Genomic DNA, 24,743 nt, shown 5'->3' on the forward strand with positions numbered 1-24,743 from the left:
AAAAGAGGCTAACATGCTGAAACTGACAGATCTCTGCAATCCATTTGGACCTCATTCAAGGTTATGGCTCCATCTGAGTGACTGCAGATTATTGTCCACAGAGAGGTGTGCTAATGCTGGATTATCCACTTGTTGGGGATCCATTTGACCCGATGAACACAACATGCCAGCCTCACACGCCCTTGCATCTGTGGGTGTTTTTCAAATTTTTTCCAGTTTTGGAGGAAAGGAGTATGATGGACATGACTTCAAACCTCACAGTATTAAGTAGATTACAGTGGTGACTGGTTGGAGAATAAGAGTTGTGTATAGAAAGAGGCAGTTGTTCATGCCACACTCACCTAACATAGGGGTACTGTACTCAGCTATATTCAAGTATCATCAGTTCATTGGTCCTGAATGCGTTGGTCCCCCCAAAAAAATACGTTACTTGAAAAATATATATAGACATATGTTTCGACAAACCACACAGCAGTTTGCGTCACATTTTGTGTCACAAAAATAAACACATGTATAAATTCTAAACAGACAAAGTAAAGGACGTAATCTGCAGTTGAGTTATATACAGTCTATAGAGCAGAGGTTCAGCTGATTTGAGTTGAACAACATTCTCACCACTTCTCTGTCAGTGCAATTGCACACACAGGAGCATCAGGAGCATCCCATTGCTGTACTGGGGGCTTTGATTGGGGGTTTAGGAGCACCACCGCTCTGGAATATGTCAAAGAATAGCATGCACACACACACAGGTAAGGTTTTGTAGTGTATCCTCTGACATGTAAATTATAATAATATCACATTATCGCAAAGAGTAATCACATTAGCAAGCATGACTATCTATCAGCATGCACAAGATTAAGTGGATCAACCTGCAATAGAGGGAGGTAGTAGCTTTTGCAACAGTTAGTGCCTCAACACAAGAGCCTGAGTTTAGATTATTTACCTACCTACTGTCCTATTGGTTGGGGTAGGTGATAAGGGCCCTGTACCCGTTCGGCAGGAGGCCGGTGGTTGGCAGGGTGCTTGCCATTCTTCTGATCTGCCTGAAGGTCCTCACTGCCTGGGCAATGCGGGCGTGGTTGGCAGTGATGCTGTGCTTTTGTTTCTCATCTGAGATGGGAATTAACACAGTTGTGTGAATTTAAGTGTTGCCTCTGACAGGATGAGAGTGTCAAACCCTAATGACTGGAGAACCGAGCGTAATGAGTCCCACAGTATAAGCAAAGAGAGAGAGTGAGAAGTATGATCTCTGTGTTGGCTAACCTACATAAAAGTAATCAGTTGTTAACATCACACCTCTGCCCATCATGGAGGTGAATAAACATCAGTGTTCCGCATTACAAGACACCTGTATTTTAGAATGTTGGTATTTCAATAGTATTGATATCATGATGCACTGTGCAGATGTACTGTGCGTGACAGATGACAAGGAGTGCTAACTAAAGTTTGGGCGTGTCGTGGGGCAGTGCTTAGTCCAGGTTGCAGGCAATGTTCCCTCTAAACTGAGCTCCCTCGGGACTGCTGTGCAGAAGAAATATCAGCCCACGCAGGGAAGCACGAGGTTGAACTTCACTCAACTTTCTAGTTTTCCCTGTTAGCTAACACTATCAACATTTCCCTTTACTGTTTGAATTGTGGTTGAATCAACGCAATAGAGAAGAAAAATAAACGCACACCTATATAGGCGAGGTGCTGGCTAGCAGAGTAGAAAACTTGAAAATAAAAGAGAGCCGCACACTAGGAGCTCAGATGCAAAAATGTAATATCCAATGTTTCGACAGCCAAGGTGAAACCCTGATATCCTGATGAAGACAGCTTGGCTGTCGAAACTTTGGATATTACATTTTTGCATCTGAGCTCCTAGAGTGTGCGGTTCTCTTTGAATCAACGCAATAGCCATTTTCAATGCAACATACCGAAACAAAATTAACTATGCAATAGATTTTCTTGTAGGCAGAGCGCATTGGAGTAGGATTCTATTGCATTGACAGGCACGACTCAGGCCCATACTCTACACAGACCGGTACACCATAACCAATCGGAGCTGCAGTATCCCTATATGCAAATAGACCATCGCCATATTTGGATCTGTGCCATTCAATCTGAACTAGACTGTGTTTACAGCATGAGTGGTTATGAGTAGATGTGTTTGTTTTGAGATCAAAGCAAGAGCTGCATGTAGCCAGGTGTGTACATTTGTTAATATTATTTGTTAGTAAGTGAGTTATTAGCCCAGTTATAGCTCATTTCTAGTCAGCAATGGGGGAGTGGTTTCTTCCTACAAGAGCACAAAACGTATGGATTTCAAACCATCTTTGAAAAACAAGTCAGGTAAAGAGCTTTTTTTCCTGTCTTAAAGGGGCATTGTTGTATTTTATAAATTGTATTTTGTAAAGTGGTTTCTTGCATCAAAAAACACTTTCAGTCCCCTCCTTGGACAAGTGGATAAAAGGGTTAATGTCAAGCTCTGCATGGTTTTTTTCAAAAGTCTCATTGAATGTAGGCCTACATTGAACACAACACAACACATTTGCTGCTACTGTAGACTGAATAACAGAACAGCTATTTCTATGTTAAAATGTTATGTGATGCATTTTTCTCCATAGTTTTTGGGGTTCTTTTACACTTTTTCCTCCCCAATTTGTACCATCGCAGCAACTCCCCTACGGACTCGGGAGAGGTGAAGGTCGCCTCATGGGTCTCCCAGTCACGGCCTGGCTGTGACACAGCCTGGGATCGAACCTGGGTCTGTCGTGATGCCTCAGGCATTGCAATGGAGTGCCTTAGACCGCTGCGCCTTAGACCGCTGCGCCACTCGGGAGGCTTTTCTCCATTGTTTTGGATGGTAGGCCTACATCCTGATCAAATAGCCACAGTAGCCTACTTGGTACAGGTACAGCCTCAGTGTTCAGAGTAAACGCGCGGCAGAAGTTGCACAGAAGTTTCACAATATTCAAGTTTGCGCTCAGCAGACCTGAAATTTGCTCAGTGCCGGAAAGAATTTTGAGGGAATATTAGTATCAGGATCTCATTACCCAGGAAATGTTGCAGTGCTCCACTCAGACTGGTGCCACACCGAGTGGCAGCCTAGGACATGAGGGGCAGCACAGCAATGGGAATGGGAATTTGTGGAGAGAGAGGGACGGACGGTGAATACCACAAGAGAGGAGATACTGTATACACAAATTTACAGGTGATATTATTGGGTTTCCATATTAAGTGCACATGGGGACACTTCAGCAACACTGTTTCAAGTCTCTCTGACCTCCCTAATGAGTCCTGCACTGCCTCCTACCTGCGCTTCCTGCCTCACTCAATGGATGACTACATTTCTGCTGTCTTTCATCGTGTTTAAGCATCTAATACGAGAATGATAATGATCATTCAATAATAATTACAGCGGTTGAATGAAAACAAAAGCAAGAGCTGGGTGAGAGCAGAAATAAGCCTGAAACGAGAGGGCTGGGGGTCAAGAGAGAGGAGAGGGTTTTGTTTATGTTTAATGAGAAAGCCCAGGATCCCCCTCTCTCTCTCTCGTTCCTACATCCTCTGGTAACGAGTACAGGGGGCCGGGTTGACCCAGCTAATAAGGGGCAAATCCATTGGTGCATTATCGGCCGTGGCATCATCTAATCAGCAGGATGAACTGAGATGGCTTAGGCTGCTTTTAATTCGGCGCTGGAGGAGCATTACTGCCCCAATCTCTCATTATGTGCAGATCAAATCAGGGAGACTGACTGGGAGTTTGATCCTTGTTTTTGGTAGTTGTTGTCTGGTTGTTGTTTTTCTGTCCGCTGTTTGATTTCAAGTTGCATTGCAGTTGACATGATATGGCCTGTTATTTGGCCTTTTAGAGAAATGAGGCCTTTGTGGCTTTTTAGGTCAGTCTCATAAAGGACATGGAGATAACTGTATCTTCTACTGCAGTCCACTGCAGATAAGACAAAGCTCTTACCAAGCAAGTGATACACAAAGGCAGTATCATAACTCTGTCTGTATATTTCTCAGTCAATACGCTCTCACCTGGGCCTCTGTGCAGAGTAGCTCAGCCCTGGTCCTCTCCTCCAGGGTGACCATCACTTCATCCAGAACCTTCAGCCTGGAGAGGTGTTATACCACCATCGGCCTATGGAGGGTTTGCCTTGCCCCCTGGGACAACAGAAAACATTTGCTCATGTAGGAACTTCGAGTGAAGGCTGCAAGGCTGTCCTGAGAGGACTAAACTGGCATGGGGCTGTTTGTGAGTCCAACACAGTTCTCTGAATTCACCACCCTCAGAGACCACACTTCTATCATCTCCAATGTTCCAGCTGATAGCCGCCCTCCCCTTCTCCCTGGTCCAGCTGATGGTACCCTCTGCTCCCCCTTGGCCAGGGGACAAAGCCATCCTCTCCGGTCAGAGCCTTGTCTGTCCCAGCAGGAGGGATGGCTGAGGGAAGGAGAGGAGAGGAGAGGAGAGATGGTCTTGCCAGGGCACATGGGTGCAGCAGTGATCTCATGCTGCTGACAGCAGGAGGTATTGTTTCTGGAGCGGCTGTTGGCTCTCCACCCTAGCAGGATTAAGCTCCCTGGGGGAAGGGACAGGACAGGGGGATGGGGGCTGTGGGGTAAACAAGCTGGCACAGCTGAGCAGGCCTCCATAGATGGCAAGCCCTCTGCACTGATCCATGGGCTTCAGATGGGTGCTGAACCCAGGCCAATAGTGTCTGATAACGGCTCTACCATTTGGTCAGCGGATTTGTCTCTGATGCTGGCCAGTTTGAGGCACAGCAGACGGCCCATCATGTAATCGCTTAATTTAGAACTACAGAGTTGCATTGAGTGTGTGTTTTGGTGAAAGTGAATCTGTGAGCTTGCGTGTGAGAATTTGTGTGTGGATGTAAATGAGGTTGTGTGTGTGTGTGTGTGTGTGTGTGTGTGTCTCAGTACACATATTTGTAGATCAGGTTTGGTCTCGTGGATTTCCAATGCCCACAGAACTCAGGGGCTTTCCAGTCAAAATGAACACATACTGAAATACAGGTGAAGGAGACCCATAAGGGGAATCATTTGACCATTTTCATTCTGTCAAGGGGGTAAAACAATTCACTGAGTCATTGCTTGATTGTAGTAATTGTAGCTTACTGTAGACATAAAAGGTTGTAACCATTGGTAACAAAATGTAACTCAAAGGATTCCCTACAACTGACAGTTCAAACAGGGAGGGAAGGCGTCTAGCTTTATACTGTATGTCCACGACATTTCATGCTTTTCCATTTTTCCTTCCCTACTCACTTCATACCAGAAGAATCTACCCATCCGAAGCATACATTTCCCCCCCCACATTTTTGTTAGCATGTTGTGCAATAACCATGGAGATATATCCATTAGGGCCAAACCTCATCATCATTTTGGAGCTATGAGAGAGGCAGCTGATGGGAGAGATTACACATAGGATCTCTCATTAATCTCATGAGAGTTTGGGCACGCAAAAGGGGAGCGGGGGCGTCTCTCTCCCCCACGGTTCGTGACAGAGCCCTGATGTGACTCACACAGACCCCCGTTGTGAAGGGTGGTGTGTTGGGTTTGATTGCTGCATTTTCATGTCTTAATTGAAAACATGAAAAGATTAAGAAAGAAAAAGGGAAGTGGAAAAAAACGAGCGACAAAGTGCCAAATCACCCGCCTGGGGTGAGAATGAGATGTAGGCTGAGACCCTGATTACACGTTGGCTTGATTGTTCCTCATAACTCTGACCTTCAATCAATGTCGATTCTCCTTAATACTAGCTACCCCACACACACCACAGTAGGGTGGTAACGATCTATAATTATGGCACTATATTTTCACCCCTTAGTTTGCAAACACTGCAGATCAAAATGAAACAGTTTAGATGCCAAATGTACTTTGCACATGATGAGTGCATCACCATAATTCAATAACTGCAGTACAGACTGAACTTAGTGGACATTTACGCACTGTGAATTAATTCCTCGTTGCAGTATACACTAAGTATACAAAACATTAAGAACACCTGCTCTTTCCATGACATAGACGGACCAGGTGAATCCAGGTGAACGCTATGATCCCTTATGGATATCACTTGTTTTTAAGCCTTGAGACATGGATTGTGCATGCGTGCCATTCAGAGGGTAAATGGGAAAGACAAAAGATTTAAGTGCCTTTAAACAGGGTATGGTAGTAGGTACCAGGCACATGGGTTTGTGTCAAGAACAGCAATGCTGCTAAGGTTTTCACACTAAACAGTTTCCTGCGTGTATCAAGAATGGTCCACCACCCAAAGGACATCCAGCAAACACAGACACAACTGTGGGAAGCATTGGAGTCAACATGGGCCAGCATCCCTCTGCAACTCAATATTAGGAAGGTGTTCCTCATGTTTGGTATACTCAGTGTATGAGTGCAAAGGAATGGCTCAGTGTTGCCAGAAAGGGCTGCTGAAGGAGGGGTACCTGTAGTTTGTTCATGCCCAGGAACAGCCTCCTCATTTTGGTAACGGGTGGTTGAACTCCCGGAGGCGGTTCTCTACCAGGTACAGCTCCAGCAGGACAGCCTGACCAAAGAAGGATCTTGATCCGGGTCCAAGAACAGCTCCCGCAACTAGTGCAGCCCCTCCCAGCCCTCCACCTGTCTGATCTCATTATCTGAAAGGAGAAGGTGGGATATGAAATCAGTAGGTAATTACATGACTACAGCTACCCCTCTTACCCATATGATTTGCCTGGCATCATTGCAAATTACAACACTGAATTTCATAAACTCTGCAATTACATTTTTTATTTTACCTTTATTTAACTAGGCAAGTCAGTTAAGAACAAATTCTTACTTTCAATGACGGCCTAGGAACAGTGGGTTAACTGCCTTGTTCAGGGGCAGAACGACAGATTTTTACCTTGTCAGCTCAGGGATTTGATATTGCAACCTTTCGGTTACTAGTCCAACGCTCTAACCACCAGGCTACCTGCCACCCCATTCAGTTACTGTGTCTGTGGAACTGGAAGGTGAGTGTGGTCTGTATAAATATGTCTCAACAGGTTCATAAAACAACCCAGGGTGGGATTAGGGTCAGACAGTCACCCAACTGAAGAAAAAAAAGAATCAAATGCAAACAATGGCAGACAGAAAAAGCTACTGTGTTTCTGTGACCCATCGGCATGCCCATTTAGTTTCTATTCTTGTTGCCTCATCTCCCACCTGGACAGGGCTGAGAAAGCCTCTCCGTTGACTGAGCTGTACATTTCATGGGCTTTAAAACCTGAAGGAAGTTGTTACTGTACCTTGGAGGAAGAGTGCTTTGAGATTGGTGAGCCTGCTGAGCTGCAGATTGGCAATAATTGGAGATGCCATTGTGGCTCAAATGCAGCACCTCCAGGCTGCCCATCAGTGGCTCCAGGCTGTCCACAGGGTCCACTTCCCTGAAAGAGAGGGACAGAGCAGGCACTCAGAGTTAGCTGCTTCTAACTAAATGCACCACTGCCCCATTTAGAAGGCCAGACCTCACAGGTGCACAGCAACTCAAGGCAATCACAGCACAGGCAGAACACACAAAAGCCTGACCCCCCAACCCCCTTCCCAATTGAAACCTCTTTTATGTGCTGTTTACTTTGTGTAAACTCTCCTCTTGTCTTTTTCAATAGTACCAGTGAAAGGGGAGATTTGTGCTTTTCTGAAAACAGCTAGCAGAAGCATGAGCTTTGTCAGTGCAACAGGTTAGTGCTGCCCCCAAGTGTCTGAAAGTAGAAAATACTATATTACAACAGAAAATAAATAAGTCGATATGGCTGATTTGCTTAAACAAATTAATTTTTTTACTGACAATTGAGATAATGGCTTCAGGGGACGACGAGCTTATAAGAGGCAATCCGTAATTTTGATTAAGACATTAATGAGCAAGTTAGGACGGACGTAGTCAAAATAAGTATTTGTTCAGCACTTTTGAAATGTACAGTGACAGAATTCAGAACATGGGCCGTTCTTACAGTATTCTCCCTGCACACCAAGTCAGAACCGTAGGATAAATAAAGGGGGCATACAAGCAGACAATGAAAACTTTTACAATATTCTATGATTACATAGGGTACATGTGCACCACCAAGTCAGAACAGTAGGCTAAATTATGAGGGGAAAAGGGACCAAATTATTAGGGTGAGGAACATGGGCTACTAACAGCTTACCACACAACATACACTTAGTATTACTTTCTTAGCTACAGTATACATATCTCCCTTGCATATTACATAATTTGCGCAGCTGCATACAATACATTTTTGGACCCACCTTGTTGTGCTGTGCTCACTGGAACAAGAAGGTGGCGTGGCGTTCCTTGGTGGGCAGATTTTGTCGTCAAAGTCTGGCATTCTCTGGATTTATGGTTCTTTCCGACAACTGGGAACACGGAAAAAAACAAGGTCGAATCATGATGACATCAGTGATCTTCGGGTCAGAGCTCTAGAAAGAGGCATTAGTTCCCAACTTGCAATTCCGAGTTGGATAAGTATTCAAAATGTATTTTCCTCAGTTGGAGCTTGTTTTATTCTGAGTTCTCAGTTGTCTTGAACTCACTGAAGTCAGATTCCCCAGTTCTGAGTTTCCAGTTGTTTTGAGCGTGGCAGAAGTCATGCTGGATTGACAGCATGGCCAATGTTGAATGTTTATCCTTTTAAGCTTGGAAAAAAGACCCTTAAACCCAGACTTGGACCACACACCCACTTCACTGAATAGCAGGCTAGTGATTGCTTTGCAATGCTTGCAGTTAGCCACTGATTCCATCCAAACCACTCATTGTTAAATTTGCGATTTCCAACTTGTTGTGTAATGTTTATGTCCACCGATACGTTTATCTATAATTTCTCTTCATTATTTCTCATCATGTGACAAGGATTGAAAATGATTTGCCAGTAGATTGTCGACTTGATAAATAATGATGACTGCTAGCTTGCGAGCTAAGATTTAGAAAGTATGATGTTGATATGATCAGTCCAATCAAAGCTACGGTAGAAATAACTTGATATAATTTTATCTGTGGCCAATGACCTTGAATCTTCTTGGATGGACACTTTTAAAGTAACTATGGCAGCACCCAAGGGGTTTGAATTTTTTAGCTCTACCCATAGATTTTGCGGCTATGTAGTGTCCCCATGAGTGACAGAACACCGAGCCAATCACGGCACATCTAGAGAACATTACCAACCCCTACGCTCTGTATTTTCTGCTGGCTGCCCCACCACCACAGAATGCACTGCATTTTGCACTGTACAGAAACACCTGCATTTTGGAGCTGCCTTGCTCAAGAAAGCAAAAAAAGAGACCAAGTTTGTATGCAGCTTTATTAATGATTTTTTTTTTACATTGTTTGCAAACTGATATGTGACATGTATTAATGTCAAAATAACATGCAAAACAGGTTAAATCTTTTTCGTTTTTGTAGCAAACCCCTAAATGATGGGTCGCCACTGTACTGAGAAAACATAAATGGTTAAAGCTTTTCATGAATCGTTCATTTCCAGATCACAAACTGTGTTTAAAAAGTAATACATTTAAATGTTATGTTCAAATAATAGACTTTCATCTGTAGTGCTGGTACCTACTGCCTTTGAGGAGCCCTGCTAGCCATAACCAATGGAATTCACCTTGTGGGAGAGAATCTGTCTGTTAGTCAGGTGGGCCTGGGCCTTCTCCCTTGGCAGGATGGACTCTGTGGTTATTGTTTAAACACAGTGCCTACATGGACGAAAGGAAGAAAAACGTTATTGTTAATTGTTTAACCCAACTGTGCAACTGACAAAGTGAGAATCAAAATATTTGACAAATATCATAGATAGAAGAGTCAGACAAGCTTGTGGGAGGAAGCAAAACACCCCCTTGGTTAGTCTGGCCGGTTGGCACACCTTGATGTTGGTCAGGCAGACACGGCCACTGAAGGAGGTGAGGTTGTTGTGCTCTAGGTTGACACTGTGCAGGTTGTAGAACAGGTCTTCTGGGGTCAGATCCACCATCCTGGGGAGAGAGGGAACACTTTATACACACGCACTCTGTTTTAATCTCTCTTCTAAAGGTGACAAATACTGTGATGTAGTACTACCCAGTACAGTATGGTAAGTAACCTGATTGCACAGGATTGCAAGTTGAGATTGGCAATGTCAGAATAGTTAGTGTCCCAGTTTCTCCGCCACCATGTCAGGGGTCAGGCATCCACCAAACACATCCTTGGCAATCTCACAAGCCGCCATTTTCTTTTTTTTCAATTTAAAGTTTTATTAAGTTCTTGTTTTTCAATCAACCAACAAAACACATTCCACATTCACAGATGTGACAGGCTTTAAAAAAATAAAAAGTCAAAAAATAATAATACATTTGAAAAAATTAAAATACAATTAAAATTAATGATAAAGTCAAATAAAAGCATTTATTTTTCTTAATCTATATATTTTCCTTGGTACCTGTATATACATACATACATACATACATACGCACATATACATACACACACACACATACGTACTCAAAAACTAAATTAAAATAAAAACACACACACAACAAAAAAAACATACCACTTGCAGCAGCACTATCAAGGTTCTTATCAGCTATTTCAAGCATTCGCTGAGACGATGGGCCAATCATTCGTTTTTAGGTTTTACAGTACCTTACACAAAATGTATCTGCGCATTTCCCTAGTCACCCCGTTCACTCTGTCCAGTTTGAAATATAGTTGAATAGTGGGGACCAGAGTCTATCAAACTTGGGCTGTCTCTTGTGGAGGTCATAAGTGAGCTTTTCAAGAGGAAGGAAGTCAACAATCTGGTCAATCCACATTTTAAATGTAGGGGGGGTATTAGAGGCCCACAATAGAAGAATACATTTCTTAGCAAAGTATGTAATAGTCATAAGCAAATTTTCTCTGTCAGGATCAAGAACAAAGTCCTGCTGGGCATTAAGAAGATAGATACATGGGGTCATATCAAACTGTACCTCTAGTATTTTCTGTGCAGCGGTATGTACAGTCTGACTCTACAGCTCCAAAATACATGCATATAGGTTCCACATTCAGAGGTACATCTTTTACAGTTAGGAGACATATCTGTTTTCATTCTATTGAGTCTCAAAGGAGTATAATAAAATTTGTACAAAAATTTGTAATTAGATTCTTTCATTTTTACACTGGTAGAGGAGCAGTATACCTTGTCGCAAACCTCCGCCCATAACTCATCACTAATAGTCAGACCAAGGTCCTTTTCCCAGATTATTTTCAAAGGAGTAAAGGAGGAGCTTCCTCAGAAAGGAGTCTATAGATGCAAGATATTTTGCCTTTAATGGATTGTGCTGTGACAAGAAGGGTTTCAACTTCGTTCAACTGAGTTCTAAACCTCCTCTTGGAGGTAAATGAGGAAATTACATGTCTAATTTGAAGATATTTAAAAAAAAAAATGGGATCTTGGCACGTCGAATTCACTGCAGAGCTCTTGAAAGGATTTCAGTGTAGTGGTTTTCTGATGAAATAGGTCTGAAAAGGTCCTGATTCCTAGAGTATGCCAAAGATTAAAGTTGGCATCCCTCAGGGCTTTTGGCAAGTCTGGGTTGCCTACTATAGGCGAGTGAGAACATATTTGGGAGGAAATGCTCAGGTATTTCTTACAGTCCCTCCACGCTAGTAGGGTGCTGTAAATCACAAAGGATTTGGCTATGTTGCCCACTTCACTAAAGTTATTAATGAATATAATTGAGCTTAAGGGCAATGAACCACAGGATTGGGCTTCTATCTGAATCCACGTTGACTCTTGTCTGTTTGTGATCCATGTTAGCATGTTGCGGATTTGGGCAGACCAGTAGTACAATTGAAGGGAGGGAAGGGCAAGGCCACCTTTAGATTCGGGTTTTGATAAAGTGGAAAACTTGATCCTAGGTTTTTTATTGCCCCATATAAATTTGGTGATGCTTTGGTTAGTTGTTTTGAAGAAGGAAACTGGGAGATAGCATGGGAGCATCTGAAATAAGTAGTTCAGTCTAGGAGGACGTTCATACGGATTACATTAATTCTTCCTACTAAGCTAATTGGGAGGGAGATCCAGGTTTGGAGATTGTTCTTGATTCGATCCAGGAGTGGAAGATAATTTTCCTTAAAAAGGCTATTCAGATCTGGTGTTATGAAGATCCCGAGGTATTGAAACCCCTGTGTTTTCCATTGGAAAGGACAAAGTGTCTTCATAGAGCTGGTGAGTGTAATATTGAGAGGGCAGACAGTGGATTTGTTAAAATTGATCTTATAACCTGAGAACTTGCCATACTGGGCAATTGTGTCTAAAATGAGAGGGAGGGATTTCTCAGGGTTGGATATGTAGAGCAAGACATCATCCGCGTAAAGCGAAATCTTGTGCTGCAGGCCACCTGCAGAAACACCCATAATACTTGGATTGCTCCTTATCAGCTCTGCCAGAGGCTCCGCCCCCAACAAGTAGAGCAGCGGGGACAGCGAGCACCCTTGTCTTGTGCCCCGCTCCAGAGGGAATCTGTCAGAGTTCAGTCCATTAGTAGTCACCATGGCATTTGGATGAGAGTATAGTGATTTGATCCATTTAATAAAATTTGGGCCCATATTGAACTTTTCTAAGACTGAAAACAGAAAGCTCCACTCCATCCTGTCAAACGCCTTCTCAGCATCCAGTGAAGCCAGCAGGACAGGGGTCTTTTGATCAATAATATCAAAAAGACAGCGAATGTTATCAGAAGAGTATCTGTCTCTAATAAATCCAGTTTGGTCCGCTTTTATTATTTTGGGAAGAAGAGTGTTTAGTCTTATGGCGAGCAATTTGGTAATTATTTTATAGTCGAAATCCAACAAGCTTATGGGCCGGAAGGACGAGCAGGATAGGGGGTCCTTGTCCTTTTTTAGCAACACTGTAATGCGAGCTGTGTGCATTGAGTCTGGGAGAACTCCGTTTTTGCAAAAGTCCTCCAGCATTGGCATGAAGATAGGGCTGAGCTGGGGCCAAAAAGCTTTATAGAACTCTCTGGGGAATCCATCTGGGCCTGGGGACTTATTAGGTGGCATGGAGGTAATTGCCTCCAGGATCTCCTCAGGAGTGAAGGGGAGTTGAGATCTTCCTGGTCGGTCTCTGATAGTTTAGGTAGCGAGATTCCCTCTAGGAAAGAGTGGAGTTCTGCCTCCGTGTGTTTTCTCTCAGAGGTATATAGTTTGCAGTAAAAATCATGAAAAGTTAAATTGATCTTTTTGGGTCATATGTGACCTCGTCCTCTGCTGTTCGGATAGCCATGATTGTACGCTCTGACTGCTCCTTTTTTAATTGGTAAGCAAGCAATCTACTGGGCCTATTGCTATACTCATGGTATTTCTGTTTAGTAAAGAAAACTTTTTTTTATCTCCCGAGTGTAGTCCAAATTCAGTTTGGCTTTGGCTGCTTTAAGATGACTCCAGGAAGTGCTGTCTAGGGATTGTTTATGTATTTTTCACAGCATTCCAGCTCCCTCTCAAGATCTAGCCTGTGTGCTTCCATTGCTTTTTTCTTAGAGGAAGCATATGCAATTAGATGACCTCTTAGTGTGGCTTTAGCAGCGTCCCACATTGTGGCCGGAGAAACAGGGGAATCTTTATTGTCTTGTGTGTAGTTGTCTATCCATGTAGTTACTAATGTATGGAACTCGTCATTTGATAGCATGGAGGTGTTGAATTTCCAGCTCTTTGACCTCGGGATGTTTTTGCAGAGGTCAAAGCGGAGGTGGACAAAGGCGTGATCTGAAAGTGCTATGGGTCCGATTGTACAAGTGGCTGAATTTATGAAACTCTTTGGGATAAAAATGTAATCTATACGGGAGTAGGTGTTATGGACATTAGAGTAGTATGTATAGTCCATAGATGAGCTATTATTCTCTCTCCAGATATCTATCAGCCCCATCTCTTTAGTAAGAGAGTTCAACATCTTTGCAGATCTAGGATTTGTGGTGGGGACTTGAGATGATTTGTCTAGGGTTGGGTTAAGGGTACAATTAAAATCTCCGGCCACCACACCAAAGGAGACACAATGCTCATTGAACAGGGTTATAATTTTTGACATGAAGGCAGGAGTATCTGTGTTAGGGGCGTATATGTTTAATATAGTAATTGGTTGACCATATAGTGACCCAGTTATCAAAATAAATCTCCCCTCCGGATCAGATATGTTTTTGTCTATTATGAATGGAACATTTTTATGGATAAGTATGGCTGTGCCTCTACTGTTTGATTTGAAAGATGAGAAATACACCTGTCCCACCCAAGCTCTGCGGAGTTTGGCATGTTCAGCATCACAGAGGTGTGTCTCTTGTAATAGCGCAATGTCTGCTTTTTCCTTTTTTAGAGCACATAGTATCTTTTTCCGTTTTAGTGCATGCCCTAGACCATGGCAGTTCCATGTCAATAGATTTAAGGTACTAGTCATCGTCATCGAGCAGTAATCGAACTTTAGTGCAAGTCATCGCTGGGTAAAAGTGGATAGTAATTACAGCTGCGTTCACATAAAAGGAAAATAAATGGTGTACATAAAATAATAATCTCTGAACACCCCAGCCGAGTTCCCAAACAACTCGACACATCCCGTTGGATCTATTACCCCCCCCCCTCCGAATAAAACAAAAACCGGGAACAGTTAGCAACGCACAACGTCTCCCTCGCCCCACCAAAGAAATGCCTCATCCTCTCCACCCCGCATTGAGTAAGTAACACAGTTGCCCTCGTCCAGACCTCAGTAAAAGAGGGGAGAAAAATAAAATCAATAGCCCAGCCTACATATACCTCCCCCAAGGGACATAGGGAACCCCAGGTAATAATAGCAACAACAACAAAAAAACAGGGAAATAAAAGTAGGCTGAAACATTAGTAGGCCTAGGTTAGGCTATACAGCCCATCCCTCTCAGTTAAAGGAAAATAAATATAAATTGACGGCTGTAATGACACTTAGGGGTGGGTCTCTGGATATCGGCTATATGTCGTCTTACCTCCTTTAGTAATGGCATTAATCGCATTTAGTCATTGGTCTGTTTCTCATTGGCCAGGATTGTCTTTCAAAAACGTTTTGCCTCTTCGGGAGTTTTGAAGTGTCGCAAGGCTCCTTGGTGAAGAATCCTGAGCTCGTTTGGGTATTTGAATCCCCTGAAGATGCCTCGGTCAATGGAGTATTTCTTCACTTCGTCAAATTCTCGGCGCTTTCGGCGTATTCCAGCTGACAGGTCCTGGTGTAAAGCGAGTTTGGCGTTTCCCACTGTGATGGTGTTGTTTTTCGCCGCCTGTAGGACTCGTTCCTTGTCGGTGAATCTCAGGAAACGTATGGTGATTGGGCGCGGTGGTTGTCTGGCTGCTGGTGGGGGCCTCAGTGCTCGGTGAGCTCTCTCGAGTTCTATGGGCCTGTCGGTGGGCAGGTGGAGCCACTCGGGAAGTTTGTCTTGCAGGTAGCGGATCAGTGGCATGTTTCCCTCTTCTTTTTCGCCCAGATTGAATAGAACACAATTATTCCTTCGCCCCCTGTTTTCCAGGTCCTCTGTTTTCTCTTCCAGATGCTCGATTTTCTTTTTAGCATATGCTATTGTTTCCATGGCATCTGTCAATAAGTTTTCCATGGATAGGATTCGCCCCTCTGCCTCGTCCAGGCGCCCGCGTTTTTATGGTTATCTTGTTGTTGATGTCAGGCAATGCGTTTTCCAGGATTGTCACCTTGCCCCCTATCGCACTGAGCTGAGAGTTAATGGCATCTAATTTGGTGTTTAGTTCTGTACGTTGGGATCTCAACTCAGAGAGGATGTCTTCGACAGAGTGCGAGGTTGGCATTCGTTGTGCCTCGTGGGGGAGCGGGTTCTCTTGCTCCTGGCTAATGGCGCTAGTTTTTTCTGAAGCTAGCTTCTTCTTGGAGGCTTTTTCCGTCGCTAATACTCGAGTCCGGGTAAAAATGTCACCTGTAGTGTCGCCTTTTGTAGCCGCCATGACTTTTTCTTACTAAAGCTAAATGAGTGTGAACTTGGAATGGAGGTAAGATTAGGAATTGGAAACTACTTGTGCGGAGCTCTTAGTTCACGCGGCCATCTCGTTCAAGGGTCACGTGATCCCCCCCCAAGCCGCCATTTTCTATAGATCTCAATGTCATCATCACTTCTGTTTCTCTCAATTCAAAAAACAGATTCAGAACTGCTTTGATTATGATGTAAACATATCACTGCAGTCCCATCCAGTGCCTTTAGAGAGGAGAAGTGGAACACCACATATTTCCCATAGTTTTCCAGTTTCTCCACTGAAGGATTCCTGTACAGATCCAGAATGATTCAGTTTCCCAAAGCCTAGAAAAAACAAATAAATGTTGGTCTCGAAATACTAAAGAACCAGAATATACAAACATGATATCATCCTTGGCTGTGTGAGGCTCTACTCATTTTCAGGTGGTAGATGTCTCGTGTTATGATGATGATGTTGCCGATGTACAGCTTGAAGAGGGAGCGGGCCCTCTGTACCACGTACAGGGGGACAATGCAGTTGTTCTCCACACACAGGAAGTGTGGGTTGGACAGCCAGTCCAGGATGGTGCCATCCAGTGCCATCCAGATAGGACAGCTTATTCCTATTCACACTGAACTAACAGAGCTGTCAGGTGTTTGGACACACCTGACAGGACAAGGATAGGGAGGGGAAACCACATTCATCTATGATGGACATGATTCCCTTGTCATTAACACATTTTCTCTTTTGTGAATTATTTCGCTCTCATTTTTGTGGGGACCAATGAGATAACTGACCGCCTAGCCTAGAGATGAAGCTGTCGTTGAGAGACAGCTCCTCTAGATGCTGGCAGTTGTCCAGACCCTCCACTTTAGAGATGTCATTGAAGGAGTCCCAGCGCAGTTCAACCAGTTTGCCCAGGTTGATGAGCCTGGAGAGCCTCTGGCTGTCAAGGTTAAGGGCTGTGATCTTCTCAGGGTGCAGAGGTCATCGTTAAATAAAAAGGCTGCACTTGTACTGCAGATGAAGCACCTGGAAAGAACCCTCTGTCACAAGCACGTCATCCAGGTGTGTGAGGGTCATCAGACATCCCAGAAGTGTCATCCTCGCTGCCTCGGGCTGGGACAAACACATCACTTTCATCACCACAGTGTCTGGTTGGTCTTAATGTGCCAATCATGGGCACTCTAAACCTCACGTTAGAGCAGGTGTTAGTGTGTGCTGTAGTATTTACCCTGTGCCAGGGATAGTAACGGGTGCTCAGTCGAGTCGCAGCTGTGCGGGGGCGTGTTTCCGGAGCACAGCCGTCTCCTCCCTGGCCCTGGTCAGCTGGTTCCAGTGCAGGTCCAGCTGCTTGAGCCGCCCAGTCCTTTCAGCCCCTCTCGGGACAGCAGGTGGTTGTAACTGGTGTCCACAAAGTCCAGGTTGGGCTGAAGGAACACAGTATGTATGTAGGACTCTCAATGGAGAATTGTTTGATGTAGGTTCAAATCAAATCAAATCAAATTGTATTTGCCACATACACATGGTTAACAGATGTTAATGCGAGTGTAGCGAAATGCTTGTGCTTCTAGTTCCGACAATGCCAAAACTACTGTCTTATACACAGTGTAAGGGGATAAAGAATATGTACATAAGGATATATGAATGAGTGATGGTACAGAGCAGCATACAGTAGATGGTATCGAGTACAGTATATACATATGAGATGAGTATGTAGACAAAGTAAACAAAGTGGCATAGTTAAAGTGGCTAGTGATACATGTATTACATAAGGATGCAGTCGATGATGTAGAGTACAGTATATACGTATGCATATGAGATGAATAATGTAGGGTAAGTAACATTATATAAGGTAGCATTGTTTATAGTGGCTAGTGATATATTTACATCATTTCCCATCAATTCCCATTATTAAAGTGGCTGGAGTTGGGTCAGTGTCAATGACAGTGTGTTGGCAGCAGCCACTCAATGTTAGTGGTGGCTGTTTAACAGTCTGATGGCCTTGAGATAGAAGCTGTTTTTCAATCTCTCGGTCCCAGCTTTGATGCACCTGTACTGACCTCGCCTTCTGGATGATAGCGGGGTGAACAGGCAGTGGTTGTGCCCAAAATTTGATGGGTGGTTGATGTCCTTGATGATCTTTATGGCCTTCCTGTAACATCGGGTGGTATAGGTGTCCTGGAGGGCAGGTAGTTTGCCCCCGGTGATGCGTTGTGCAGACCTCACTCCCCTCTGGAGAGCCTTACGGTTGAGGGCGGAGCAGTTGCCGTCACACCAGGCGGTGCCCAATCACAGGCACTACAGCCCGCCAGGATGCTCTCGATTGTGCACCTCTGGAATGTGCAACGTCTCCTTTTTCTTACTGGTTCTTTCAGGATCAGACACATAGAACAGATACTCCAGCCAGCGTTTGTAATTACTGCACAAACATTAGGAGTAAAGAAAGCATAAGGATCAGTCTCAAACAGAGCTACTGACAGGTGTAATATTGCAGTTTATGTAGTCTGTTCAACTATTTCTGTATAATTTTAGACATAGATAGCCAGTATGAGGAACTGCGCTCAGGCTAGATCGAAGGGTAGCTGGTACGTGAGAAAGGGTACTCGACTCCAACCTTTAATGGAAAAAACAAGGAGGCCGAGATACAAAATTATACTTAATTTAATCCATGCTAGAAAGAATACAAAAGGTGAAAGTGCAAAGTGTTTAAAAAAGTGCTTAAAACACATTTCGTATTCTTTTGACTTTGAGTAATTAAGTATATTTTTGCATCTCGGCCTACTTGTTTTTTTCCACGTCCTAATTTTAAACAGACACATAACACTGAGGACCTGAGGTGAATATCACAGAGTAAAGGAGAAAGGTGCCATTTTAAGATTTCCCAGTATCATCATGGGCACTCACTGCGAGAACATTGTCAACTCCTCGCTGACCAACAGGGTATGAAGCTTGTCCTCGAAGCGAAGCCGCAGGGAGCAGATATGGATGTGGATGATACTGTTGATCTTGATGCCAGTAATGCCATACGCCTTGTAGTGCTACACACAGAACCGGAAGGAAGTAAACCTGTTGGGAGAGAGAAAACAGTGGACTCAGTAGCTAAATTCTGCAAGCAAATCACATACAACCTACACAAACGAGGTAAACTCATAATGCCACAATTATGTAAAAGGAGTTCATTTGTACCAGGGGTCGGTAGAGTAGCCTTCTTCAAACCAAATATTCTCCACTGTTTCAAGCTCCATCAGCAGAAAGTGGATCATCAGCTCGTTCCTGTTGGTGGATTGGGTCAAGTCCCGCAGGTACCAGGACTCATACCTGTAAAACAAGGCAAAATAACTCTACTTTTTACAATGGATTATCTACGTGCCAATAGAAAGCTTACATGTAAACAACAATGCAAAATCAGACTGTATTCTAAACTCAAAGATCTCTCTTGGAGGTCTAATCCATTATCCATGTACGCTGAGTGTACAAAACATTAGGAACACTTCCTAATATTGAGTTGCACCCCCTTTTGCCCTCAGAAAGTCCTAAATTTGTCAGGTCATGGACTACAGGGCATCTAGCTTGGAGAGGATTCCAGGCCGGGGTCGTGGGTAATATTAGCAGGGGTGCCACTGCGGTCCAGAGCCCTCACTCAGCGAGGACAGTCCATTCTCCCAGATACGGGCTGACTTCCGGCACAGGGCCTGCACCTCAGACAGCTCACACTCCAGCTGCTCAAGACACCAACACAACAATCATATTAAGCACCACTGTAAATGAATGACAAATGTATCAAAAGTCTATTTTTGAAGGCATACCGTTGTACTGACATTTCTGAGGGCATAATTGAGATTCCTCTTGTTCTACAGCAGATTGGCCTGGTTCTCGACAGGTTCCTCTGGTCTGTCCTCTGGCAGCTGTAAGAGATTCCTCTTGTTCTACAGCAGATTGGCCAGGTTCTCGACAGGTTCCTCTGGGCTGTCCTCTGGCAGCTGTAAGAGATTCCTCTTGTTCTACAGCAGATTGGGCTGGTTCTCTAGCAGGTTCCTCTGGGCTGTCCTCTGGCAGCTGTAAGAGATTCCTCTTGTTCTACAGCAGATTGGCCAGGTTCTCGACAGGTTCCTCTGGGCTGTCCTCTGGCAGCTGTAAGAGATTCATCTTGTTCTACAGCAGATTGGCCAGGTTCTCGACAGGTTCCTCTGGGCTGTCCTCTGGCAGCTGTAAGAGATTCATCTTGTTCTACAGCAGATTGGCCAGGTTCTCGACAGGTTCCTCTGGGCTGTCCTCTGGCAGCTGTAAGAGATTCATCTTGTTCTACAGCAGATTGGCCTGGTTCTCGACAGGTTCCTCTGGGCTGTCCTCTGGCAGCTGTAAGAGATTCATCTTGTTCTACTGCAGATTGGGCTGGTTCTCTAGCAGGTTCCTCTGGGCTGTCCTCTGGCAGCTGTAAGAGATTCCCCTTGTTCTATAGCATATTGGCCTGGTTCTCTGCCAGGTTCCTCTGGCAGCTGTAAGAGATTCCTCTTGTTCTACAGCAGATTGGCCAGGTTCTCGACAGGTTCCTCTGGGCTGTCCTCTGGCAGCTGTAAGAGATTCATCTTGTTCTACAGCAGATTGGGCTGGTTCTCTAGCAGGTTCCTCTGGGCTGTCCTCTGGCAGCTGTAAGAGATTCATCTTGTTCTACAGCAGATTGGGCTAGTTCTCTAGCAGGTTCCTCTGGGCTGTCCTCTGGCAGCTGTAAGAGATTAATCTTGTTCTACAGCAGATTGGGCTGGTTCTCTAGCAGGTTCCTCTGGGCTGTCCTCTGGCAGCTGTAAGAGATTCATCTTGTTCTACAGCAGATTGGGCTGGTTCTCTAGCAGGTTCCTCTGGGCTGTCCTCTGGCAGCTGTAAGAGATTCATCTTGTTCTACAACAGATTGGGCTGGTTCTCTAGCAGGTTCCTCTGGGCTGTCCTCTGGCAGCTGTAAGAGATTAATCTTGTTCTACAGCAGATTGGGCTGGTTCTCTAGCAGGTTCCTCTGGGCTGTCCTCTGGCAGCTGTAAGATATTCATCTTGTTCTACAGCAGATTGGGTTGGTTCTCTAGCAGGTTCCTCTGGGCTGTCCTCTGGCAGCTGTAAGAGATTCCCCTTGTTCTATAGCATATTGGCCTGGTTCTCTGCCAGGTTCCTCTGGCAGCTGTAAGAGATTCCTCTTGTTCTACAGCAGATTGGCCAGGTTCTCGACAGGTTCCTCGGGGCTGTCCTCTGGCAGCTGTAAGAGATTCATCTTGTTCTACAGCAGATTGGCCTGGTTCTCTGCCAGGTTCCTCTGGCCTGTCCTCACATGCATGTTGTAGTACATCATTTTCTTCTTCATCACCGTGGACTGAACAGATGTTACTACAGTTGAAGTCAGAAGTTTACATACACTTAGGTTGGAGTCATTAAAACTCATTTTTCAACCACTCCACAAATTTCTTCTTAACAAACTATAGTTTTGGCAAGTTGGTTAGGACAACTACTTTGTGCATGACACAAGTCATTTTTTTCCAACAATTGTTTATAGACAAATGATTTCACTTATAATTCACTGCATCACAATTCCAGTGGGTCAGAAGTTTACATACACAAGTCGACTGTGCCTTTAAACAGCTTGGAAAATTCCAGAAAATGATGTCATGGTTTTAGAAGGTTCTGATAGGATAATTGAATCATTTGAGTTAATTGGAGTTGCACTTGTGGATGTATTTCAAGGCCTACCTTCAAACTCAGTGCCTCTTTGCATGAAATCATGGGAAAATCAAAAGAATTCAGCCAAGACCTCAGAAAAAAATAATTGTACACCTCAACAAGTCTGGTTCATCCTTGGGAGCAATTTCCAAAAGCCTGAAGGTACCACATTCATCTGTACCTAAAACGAGTCCTATATCGACATAACCTGAAAGGCCGCTCAGCAAGGAAGAAGCCACTGCTCTAAAACCGCTATAAAAAAAGCCAGACTACGGTTTGCAACTGCACATGGGGACAAAGATTGTACTTTTTGGAGAAATGTCCTCTGGTCTGATGAAACAAAAATAGAACTGTTTGGCCATATGACCATCATTGTGTTCAGAGGAAAAAGGGAGAGGCTTGCAAGCCGAAGAACACCATCCCAACCGTGAAGAACGGGGGTGGCAGCATCATGTTGTGGGGGTGCTTTGCTGCAGGAGGGACTGGTGCACTTCACAAAATAGATGACATCATGAGGCAGGAAAATTATGTGGATATATTGAAGCAACATCTCAAGACATCAGTCAGGAAGTTAAAGTGGTCGCAACTGGGTCTTCCAAATGGACATTGACCTCAAGCATACTTCCAAAGTTGTGGCAAAATGGCTTAATGACATAAAAGTCAAGGTATTTGAGTGGCCATCACAAAGCCCTGACCTCAATCCTATAGAACATTTGAGGGCAGAACTGAAAAAGAGTGTGCGAGCAAGGAGGCCTACAAACCTGACCCAGTTACCCCAGCTCTGTCAGGAGGAATGGGCCTCAATTCACCCAACTTATTGTGAGAAGCTTGTGGAAGGCTACTCTAAACATTTGACCCAAGTTAAACAATTTAAAGGCAATGCTACCAAATATTAATTGAGTGTATGTAAACTTCTGACCCACTGGGAATGTGATGAAAGAAATAAAAGCTGAAATAAATCATTCTCTTTAATGAGGGACAACTCATTAAACAAATGCTGTTATCTCTCAGGAGCAGAGAGTATCAGAGCGCTGGAAACCACACAGTGACAGAAGTTGTGAAAGTTTTTTTGCACATTTATTAAAAATATATTTTTTTACATAAGTATTGTTATCAGTTGATGTCATTTAATAACACAGACCCCAAAGCAAATCAGGGAGAGGAAAATAGGTATATTCGAAGAGGACCAATCATATGGGCATTCTCCCCTGTCCTCAGAGATTCTCTCCAGTGATTCTCGCTCCAGAATAAAGGGACAGGATGTAGTTTATAACCCAGCCCTAGCCTGTGGTTGACCAATTAGAATTTTTGCAATAAAACTGGGCCAATGGCCAAATTGTCACGGCCGTCGAATGAAGTAGACTAAAGCGTAGCGTTGTGAGCGTACATATTCCTTTATATTAGGATGACGCTGACAAAAACAATAAACAATACAAAAACAACCGTGAAGCTTAAGGGCTATAGTACCACAAAGTTAACTACCCACAAAGACCGGTGGGAAAAAGGGCTGCCTCAGTATGGTTCCCAATCAGAGACAACGATAGACAGCTGTCCCTGATTGAGAACCATACCAGGCCAAAACAAAGAAATACAAAACATAGAAAATTGAACATAGAATGCCCACCCCACATCACACCCTGACCTAACCAAATAGAGAAATAAATGGCTCTCTAAGGTCAGGGTGTGACAGTACCCCCCTCCCCCCAAAGGTGCGGACTCCAGCCGCAAAACCTGAACCTATAGGGGAGGGTCCGGGTGGGCATCTATCCGCGGTGGCGGCTCTGGTGTGGGACGTAGACCCCACTCCACCTCTGGCTCACCCCGCTTTGGTGGCGCCTCTGGTGTGGGGACCCTCGCTGCCGACCCCGGACTGGGCACCCTCGCTGCGGGCCCCGGACTGGGCACCCTCGCTGGGGGCTCCGGACTGGAGACCGTCGCTGGAGGCTCAGAACTGGAGGCTCCGGACTGGAGGCCGTCATTGGAGGCTTCATGCCATGACTCCTCACTGGAGGCTTCGTGCCATGGATCATCACTGGAGGCGTTGTGCCATGGATCATCACTGGAGGCTTCTTGCCATGGATCATTACTGGAGTGGAGAGACACACAGGAGGCCTGGCTCTGGGAGCAGGCACGGGACTCACCAGGCTGGGGAGACATACAGGAGGCTTTGTCCTTGGTAGAGGCACCAGATACACTGGGCCGTGGAGGAGTACTGGAGGTCTCGAGTTTAGAGCCTGCACAACACGTCCTGGCTGGGTGGTTATCTTCACTCTACAAATGAGGGGAGCTGTGGCACAGGACGGAGACGCACTAGAGACGCACTAGAGATCAGGCGTACTGAGCCGGCACCATCCATCCTGGCTGGATGCTTACCCTAGCCCGGCAGATGCGGGGAGCTGGGATGTAGCGTACCGGGCTGTGAACACGCACTGGAGACATTGTGCGCTCCACCGCATAACACGGTGCCTGACCAGTACGACGCTCGCCACGGTAAGCATGGGGAGTTGGCTCAGGTCTCCAACCTCCAACGATAGACAGATATCGTCTTCCCTGATTGAGAACCATACCCGGCCAAAACAAAGAAATACAAAAAATAGAATGCCCACCCCACATCACACCCTGACCTAACCAAATAGATAAATAAAACAGCTCTCTAAGGTCAGGGCGTGACACATAACAAGTATCCTATTTCAGGCTCAATATATAGACAAATTCCATGTCTCTAACCCATTGCTAATTAATCACCTATTATAGAAAAAAACACTATTTCCATTGGTCGTTAATTCTAGTCCTCTCGTCCTCTGTCTCTGTGTTGAGTATTTATCTTCCATATATTCTAATTGCATTCAGACCCTTTACTCAGTACTTTGTTCAAGCACCTTTGGCAGTGATTACAGCCTTGAGTCTTCTTGAGTATGACACTACAAGCCTGGCACACCTGTATTTTGGGAGTTTTTCCCATTCTTATCTGTAGATCCTCTCAAGCTCTGTCAGGTTGGATGGGGAGCATTACTGCACAGCTATTTTCAAGTCTCTCCAGAGATGTTCAAATCGGGTTAAAGTCCGAACT

The 24,743-nt window shown here is 44.6% G+C and overlaps 1 pseudogene; it reads right to left on the minus strand.

The window, feature by feature from the left end:
* Positions 1-955: 955 nt before the first annotated feature.
* On the minus strand, positions 956-24,112 carry LOC115146781 (leucine-rich repeat-containing protein 9-like; annotated as a pseudogene).
* Positions 24,113-24,743: the final 631 nt, after the last annotated feature.

This window comes from Oncorhynchus nerka, linkage group LG18 (genome assembly GCF_034236695.1).
Source record: "Oncorhynchus nerka isolate Pitt River linkage group LG18, Oner_Uvic_2.0, whole genome shotgun sequence".
NCBI lineage: Eukaryota > Metazoa > Chordata > Actinopteri > Salmoniformes > Salmonidae > Oncorhynchus > Oncorhynchus nerka.